The following is an 8,496-nucleotide window of genomic DNA, read 5'->3' as shown; positions in this document are numbered from 1 at the left end:
CCTTTGAAAAAAAGTTCGACGGGGAAGTCGACTAACAGAGTAATGTCTGTAGGTGTGCTAACAGGTCGTCCTGCAGAGGAGATGCCCGGTTCTACGGGTGACCTTCTTCCCGAGCTCTCGCAACTGCTCAAGCGAGTTCGGCAGGCGATGCAAGGCGTCGCCCAGGCCTTGTGGCCATCCATCTCCATGCCCGAAGGTCTTGGAGAGCTTGCGGAGAAGCTAAAGGGAGCACGGCGGCGCTTCCGATTGTGGAAGATATCGGCCTGCCGTCAAGGCGCTAGGGAGGCTTGGGCCATGGTGAAGACGCGGTACACAAAGGCTGACCCCAACCACATGGCCGAGGTCGGTCCTGTGGGGCCTGATGGGAAGGAGATCCCTGTAAGCTTAGTATACGGCCAAGTAGAATTGACCGCAAAGTATTCCCAGCAGGACTGTAAATTAGACAGCCTGTTAGATGGTATTGAAGAGGAATACAATCAGTTAGAATGACTATGTAATTTAATTGACATTTATAATGCCTTCTAGCTGGATTGTAGATCATTTGTCATGGCCGACCTTTTCACTTCAACCACGGGACCTGACGGTCCGGAGTGTGTCCGAATTCCCATGCAGTTATATAAGAACCGGGGAATGCATGGAGACCAGGCGTAGGGGTCATTAGTGCATGAACAGACAAGTGCCCGACTAGTTATGTTATATTACATGGTTAGTAAGAAACATCTTCCAGAGAGAATAGTTCCGTTAGGGGTTCCTTTCCCTGGGAGGCATGCCCTAAAGTGCATGCCCATTCTGCGAAAAAGACGCGGGAAAAATCATCTAGGGGCACATAAATAAATAAGTGAAAAGATCATCTTTTAGGTCATCGACCGAATATTCCCTTAAGAACGCTAGCTTTCGGCTTCACCCAGTCTGAGGTACACATCTGGATGATCCGACAGTAACAACCGCAGAGGTGCTCCCTTTACCACCTAGCCGAATAATCAGGAATGTAGGGGTAAGCACAGGAGCCAGGCAACCCAGCTTGGCCAAAACTTAAGTCATATCGATGCATATAATGGTGAAATAAAAGGTACGTGCGGAAGTGTAACACATGTGTTGGGCATGAAGCCCGTATAAATAAGCTTCTGTTAAAAGAAGCCCCCAGGTTTAATGAGTGCGAATAGCACGTCATTTGATGAGCCTTTAAAGGCTATAAGAGAAAGGAAGGGGAGAAGGAGAGAAATGTAAGACAGACAGTATATAAAAAATAGACAGAGGAAGGAGACGAACACAGAGTCCAGCGCTAGGCATAGAATCTTCGGAGACGGGCTGCGTTCCATGGGTTCGGCTCGAGTCGGTTATCCGATGCATCTCGCAGGCGGTACGCTCCACCAGTCAGGACTTGGTCAATTATGAAGGGACCTTCCCACTTGGGCTTGAGATTGTCCTTTTTCTTGTCCGACAGGCGTAGAACTAATTCGCCAACGTTGTAATTTTTGGCCCGTACTTCTCTGCTTTGGGATCTTCGAGCCTACTGTTGATAGAATGCGGAACGGTCTTTTGCCACGTCACGCTCCTCCACCAATGCGTCCAAACTATCCTGCCGATCGAGCTCGGCTTCTCTTTCTTCGTACATGCGCACTTGAGGTGAGACATGAATTATGTCGCAAGGCAAAACTGCCTCTGCGCCGTACACCATAAAGAATGGTGTGTATCCGGTGGTGCGATTCGGCGTGGTCCGCAGCCCCCAGAGTATGGAGTTGAGCTCCTCTAGCCAGTGCGTGTTAGATTCCTTGAGGGACCGCACTAATCTGGGTTTGATGCCGCTCATGATAAGACCATTTGCACGTTCGACCTAACCATTAGTTTGTGGGTGATAGACGGAAGCATAATCGAGCTTGATGCCCATGTTTTTGCACCAGAGTTTTACCTCGTCGGCCGTAAAGTTCGTGCCGTTATCAGTGATGATGCTATGGGGGACGCCGTAACGGTGTACAACCCCGGATAAAGTCTATCACCGGTCCGGATTCGGCTGTCTTAACAGGCCTGGCTTCTATCCATTTGGTGAACTTATCCACCATGACCATTAAGTATTTTTGCTTGTGGGTTCCGCCTTTAAGGGGTCCAACCATGTAAAGCCCCCAGACCGCGAAGGGCCAAGTGGTGGGGATGGTTTGGAGGGTGGTGGGTGGCATATGGCTTTGGTTTGCAAAGAGCTGCCAACCGACGCATCATTGGACTAAGTCCTGGGCGTCTGCCAGGGCCGTCGGCCAATAAAAGCCTATACGGAAGGCCTTGCTTACAAGGGACCAAGCTGCAGCGTGATGACTGCCGAGTCCGGCGTGAATTTCAGCCAGGAGGTTCCGCCCTTCTTCTTCGGAGATGCACTTTTGAAGGACTCAGGTAGTTCTTTTCTTATAAAGCTCTCCCTCGTGGACTTTGTAGGCTTTGGATTGCTGCACTATGCAGCGTGCCTCATTTTGGTCCTCGGGGAGTTCCTGCCTAGTAAGTTAGGCGAGGAATGGTTCTGTCCACGAGGAGATGATGGCCACTATTACGTGGGCTGAAGGTGTTATTTCATTGGCAGAGCCTTCGATTGTGTCAGAATGTTCGGTGTCGGGCAGTGCGGTTGGGTCCGGGCTGTTATTGTTCAGCTCCCCTTCCCATACTACGGATGGCTTGAACAGCCTTTCCAAGAAGATGTTGGGGGGACTACATCGCGTTTTGCACCGATGCGTGCCAGGACATCTGCCGCCTGATTATTTTCCCGGGCTATATGGTGAAATTCAAGCCCTTCGAACCGAGCTGACATTTTTAGGATGGTGTTGCGGTAAGTTGCCATTTTTGGATCCTTGGCATTGAAGTCTCCATTTATTTGGGATATTGCGAGGTTCGAGTCACCTCTAGGCATTCAATGCCCATGGATACTGCCATCCGGAGACCATGTAAAAGGGCCTCGTATTCGGCTGCATTGTTGGAGTCTGTGTACATATCTGGAGTACGTATTGAACTGTGTCTCCTATGGGGGACGTCAAAACGACGCCAGCCCCTAGTCCGGCCAACATCTTGGAGCCGTAGAAATGCATGATCCAATTTGAATATGTGTCGTACTCTTTAGGGAGTTCGGCCTCCGTCCATTCTGCGACGAAGTCGGCCAAAACTTGCGACTTGATGGCTCGCCGTGGCTTATAAGTTATGTCAAACGGGAGGAGCTCAATTGCCTAGTTTGCAATCCGGCCCATTGCGTCACGGTTGTTTATAATATCGTTAAGTGGTACTTCCGAGGCTACTATTATTGAACACTCTTGAAAGTAGTGTCGTAGCTTCCGGGATGCCACGAATACCGCGTACGCAATCTTTTGATAATGCGGGTACCGTGATTTGCACGGAGTGAGGACAGTGGACACATAATAGACCGGCTTTTGAAGGGGGAATTTGTGTCCGTCCGTTTCTCGTTCGACGACGAGCACTGTGCTTACAACCTGATGTGTTGCTGCAATGTACAATAGCATTGGTTCGCCAATGTTTGGCGCGGCCAGGTGTAGGATCGAAAGTATGTCTAGAGGGGGGGTGATTAGACTACTTGACCAAATAAAAACTTAACCTTTTCCCAATTTTAGTTCTTGGCAGATTTTAGCTAATTTAGGACAAGTCAAGCAATCATCACATAATTCAAGCAAGCATGCAAAGAGTATATAGGCAGCGGAAAGTAAAGCATGCAACTTGCAAGAATGTAAAGGGAAGGGTTTGGAGAATTCAAACACAATTGGAGACACGGATGTTTTTCCCGTGGTTCGGATAGGTGGTGCTATCCTACATCCACGTTGATGGAGACTTCAACCCACGAAGGGTAACGGTTGCGCGAGTCCACACGGGGCTCCACCCAAGGGTAACGGTTGCGCGAGTCCACACAGGGCTCCACCCACGAAGGGTCCACGAAGAAGCAACCACCCACAAAGGGTCCACGAAGAAGCAACCTTGTCTATCCCACCATGGCCATCGCCCACACAGGACATGCCTCACTAGCGGTAGATCTTCACGAAGTAGGCGATCTTCTTGCCCTTACAATCTCCTTGGTTCAACTCCACAATCTTGTCGGAGGCTCCCAAGTGACACCTAGCCAATCTAGGAGACACCACTCTCCAAGAAGTAACAAATGGTGTGTAGGTAATGAACTCCTTGCTCTTGTGCTTCAAATGATAGTCTCCCCAACACTCAACTCTCTCTCATAGGATTTGGATTTAGTGGAAAGAAGATTTGAGTGGAAAGCAACTTGGGAAGGCTAGAGATCAAGATTCATATGGTAGGAATGGAATATCTTGGTCTCAACACATGAGTAGGTGGTTCTCTCTCAGAACATATGAGTTGGAATGGTGTATGCGTTCTGATGGCTCTCTCTCTGAATGAAGAGGAGGTGGAGGGGTATATATAGCCTCCACACAAAATCCAACCGTTACACACAGTTTTCCAATCTCGGTGGGACCGAATCAACAAACTCGGTCGGACCGAAAATGTAAACCTAGTGACCGTTAGAGATTTTCGGTGGGACTGACATGCAACTCGGTAGGACCGATATGGTTAGGGTTTGGGCATAACGTAATCTCGGTGAGACCGATTACACAAACTCGGTGAGACCGAATTTGGTAATTAGCTAACCAGAGAGTTGGTCAGGCAAACTCGGTGGGACCGATTTGCTCTTTCGGTGAGACCAAGTGGAACTCGGTGAGACCGAAAAGTTACAAAGGGGAAACACTGAGTTTACATTGCAATCTCGGTGGGACCGATTCGCTCTTTCGGTGAGACCGAAAAGTTACGAAAGGGAAATAGAGAGTTTGCAACCCCATCTCGGTGAGACCGAGATCCCTATCGGTAGGACCGAATTGCTAGGGTTTGGCAGTGGCTAATGACAAGTGAAACTCGGTGGCGCCGGATAGGAAGAATCGGTAGGACCGAGTTTGGCTTAGGGTTTAGGTCATATGTGGATATGGGAAAGTAGTTGAGGGTTTTGGAGCATATCACTAAGCACATGAAGCAAGAGGCTCATTAAGCAACACCTCATCCCTCCTTGATAGTATTGGCTTTTCCTAAAGACTCAATGTGATCTTGGATCACTAAAATATAAAATAAAGAGTCTTGAGCTTTTGAGCTTGAGCCAATCCTTTGTCCTTAGCATTTTGAGGGTTCCACTTTCACATCCATGCCATGCCAATCATTGAGCTTTCCTGAAATAATCATCTTGGAAAAGCATTAGCTCAATGAGCTATATGTTGTTATGAATTACCAAAACCACCTAGGGATAGTTGCACTTTCAATCTCCCCCTTTTTGGTAATTGATGACAACATATAGATCAAAGCTTCGACAAATGATAATAAGCATGAAATATATCGTCACTTTGAGAAGTATGTGATAAGTAAGAGCTCCCCCTAAATTTGTGCATATTTAAAATTTGCTTTGGACTGCAAATGCACAAGGAGTTAGAGTCATGGGTTACTCTTCCATGTCACATACATCTTGGTGGAGCGCTTAAAATGATAAGAATGAAATACATGCACTCATCACCAAGAAAAGTGAATGATCACATAAGATAGATAAGATAATAGCATTAAGCAAACATTAAGTGTAGCTTATGATCAAACACATGATCATCAATGTCTCACAAATAATGACGTAGTATCTCAAGCACTCAAAAGCAAACAAGTTCGAAAAACCACCAAATAAAGCAAGAGAGAAAAGCAACACTCTCTCTCTCGAAGCCTATGATCTATACATCTTCTCCCCCTTTGGCAACAAGTTACAAAAAAGTTCCTAGAAAATGCATAGTGCTAGATCGACGCGCAGGCTTGATCTTCTGGTGGTGGTGGAGTCCGGATCACTCCAAGGACGAAGGCTTCGGTAGACGCTGAAGTAGACGCTGGAGCTGGTGGAACTGAGGCTGTGGCTGGTGCTGAGGTGGTGGCTCTTGTGTTAGCAACTGGCACGGCAGACGACCTCGGACCTCTTGGCACTCTGGCAAAGGCATGAGTGGTAGTCCTGCCTCTCCTCTCCTGCATGTCCTCCTGGAGCTGCTCCACTGCAGACTGAACTTCCGTTACTTTGACATCCAAGTCATAGAACTTCTGTTCCATGATTCTCTCTAGGCTCTGCTGATTCTGAGTGAGGGTGGCCAGACTTTGCTCAATCCTCAGCGTGGATGCAATCAAGTAACCAAGCTGCTCTTGTTTAGTCTTCAAGAAATATTCAGATGCCTCCTCTTGAGTTGGCATCTTGGCAGCTTTCTCCTTCCTTGCCTTCTCCTTCTTCGCGTATGCTTGGGCATATGATGGCTCATTCTCAGTCATGACCACTTGGTTGTCCTCGGAATCTGGACGGATGGGCAGGTGTTCCTTGTCTAATAAATATATGCCCGTGCCCATCTTGGAGTTGATGAGCTCCTGAATCTGAGGGGCATATCCGCAACTCCTCTTTTGGTCTGCTGCAGTCCTCTTGATTGTTTCCACTATGAGGCTCATCACTTTGAACTTCTGGGGCACATCAAACACATGTAGCAAGTTGATAGCATGGCCTCTGATCATCTTGTGATCACCTGACTTGGGCAATAAGGTGTGCCTCAAGATCCAATTGATAGTCGGGAGCCCTGACAGAAGGTAATGTACTGAGCCAAACTTGAAGGTATCAAGTGCTTCATTTGGGATCTCCTTGTACATATTTGACATTGAGTTGTGGTCCATCTTCTTCTTGGCATAGATATCCAAGTCATCATCTTGCTCCTCTAGGGCATTAATGATCTGTGCCCACTCAGCAACTGTGGATTGGTACCTTGTACCCTCAGAAATCCATGTGATCCTCCCATCTGGGTAGAAGTGTGCCGTGGAGTAGAACTGCATGATAAGCTCCTCGTTCCACTTTGTGAGCTTCTGCCCAACAAACTCAGCTACTCCACAAGCTATGAAGCTGTCTTGCACTCCAGGATAGTGCTCCTCATTGTCCTTGATGTACTGCCAGTCAACCCATCTCATACCACAGACTATTGGCTTCTTATCAAGCAAAACAGTCTCATAGAAATCTTGTTGCTCCTTGGTGTGAAATCTGTAGTCCACAGCAGTCCCCCTCCTTGAAGAATACGGATCTGCTTCTCTCCACTTCCTCAGCCCTGAATCTCTCCTGAGCTTCATATCCTCAGCCACAGGATGAGCATCGTTGTGGTCTGGGATCTTGGGCTTTAGCTTCCTTAGGACATTCTCTTCCTCTTCTTGAGCAACAGTCTCAGGCACTGGGGCCTTGTTCTTCTCAGCAGTTGGGATGCTTCTTGTGTTCCTCTTTGGCTTTGGCTTTGGAGTTGGCTTGGCCTTGGAAGCAGCTCCCCCTGATTTTATGGCATCTCCCACTAGCTTGGGTGCCTTGGGTGCTGGTGCAGCTACCTCTTCTTCTTCTTCCTCTTCCATGATGGAAGCTTTGCCAAGCACTCTAGCCATAGTCTTCTTCACCCTTTCCTTTCTTTTCTTGCCCTCAGCTGCAACTGGCTCTATGGGCTTCTCAGTTGACATTCTGGCCTTTGACATTGGCTGCCTGCCTACTGGCCTTTTGATTTTCAGGCCTGGCTTAGTGCCTTGAGCTGGCTCAACTCTCTTGGAAGTGGCCTCTTCCTCTGCCACATAGTCCTCATCTTCGGAATCTGAAGTCCTCTTCTTCCTCTGTCTCGTGGCAGCCTTTGGCAAATTGCTAGGAGTGCTCCTGCTGCCTTCATCAGAAGAACTGGAGGGACTAGTGCCCTCACTCATCACCACTTGCTGTTCTGACACATTCTGGCTATCACTTTGGTCTGACATGCTGCACTCTGACTGCTGACCCTGTGAACAGTTTATAGATGAGGTAGAAAAGGATGAGCATCACAAAATGCAGAGATTTTCGCAAAAGATTGATCCAAAAACTTAGTTTTAGTTTCCCACTGAAATCATCTCGGATCTACCAATTTTCAAACTCGGTGATACCGAAGCAGTTTTGGAACCTAAACTAGTGAACTCGGTAGGACCGAGTCACAGTTCGGTGGTACCGAGACTGCTAGGGTTTCACAGAGTTCCAAAATCGGTCGCACCGATAAGTAATTCTCGGTCAGACCGAGTCTCACTTGTGCAATGGCATAAGCCAAATCGGTGGGACCGAGTTTTTCAACTCGGTGGGTCCGAGATGGTTTCGGCGGAAACCTAAACCTAGAATTTTCGAATCAAAGCTAATCTACGGGCGTTTTGACTGGATAGGAGTGTTTCAATCGTGGCAAGAATCATGAAGAACACAATGTGCTAGGAATCAGATTGGAGAATAGCACAAAGATCAAGTCCATACCCTAGTTCGGCGGGGACTTGCTACGGCGGCAACGGCGGGGCAGAATTCCCGCTGACGGCGACGGAGACCAGCGACTAGAGGCGGCTGGCGGCGAGAAGACGATCCGGAGACCACGTTGGCAGAGCAGGCTATCGCGCGGGCGAAGGGGTTCGGAGAAATTTCCAAAATTTTGCCCG

This window comes from Triticum urartu, chromosome 4A (genome assembly GCF_056163025.1).
Source record: "Triticum urartu cultivar PI428250 chromosome 4A, HENAU_Tu73, whole genome shotgun sequence".
Classification (NCBI taxonomy): domain Eukaryota; kingdom Viridiplantae; phylum Streptophyta; class Magnoliopsida; order Poales; family Poaceae; genus Triticum; species Triticum urartu.
This window is presented reverse-complemented; position numbering follows the sequence as displayed.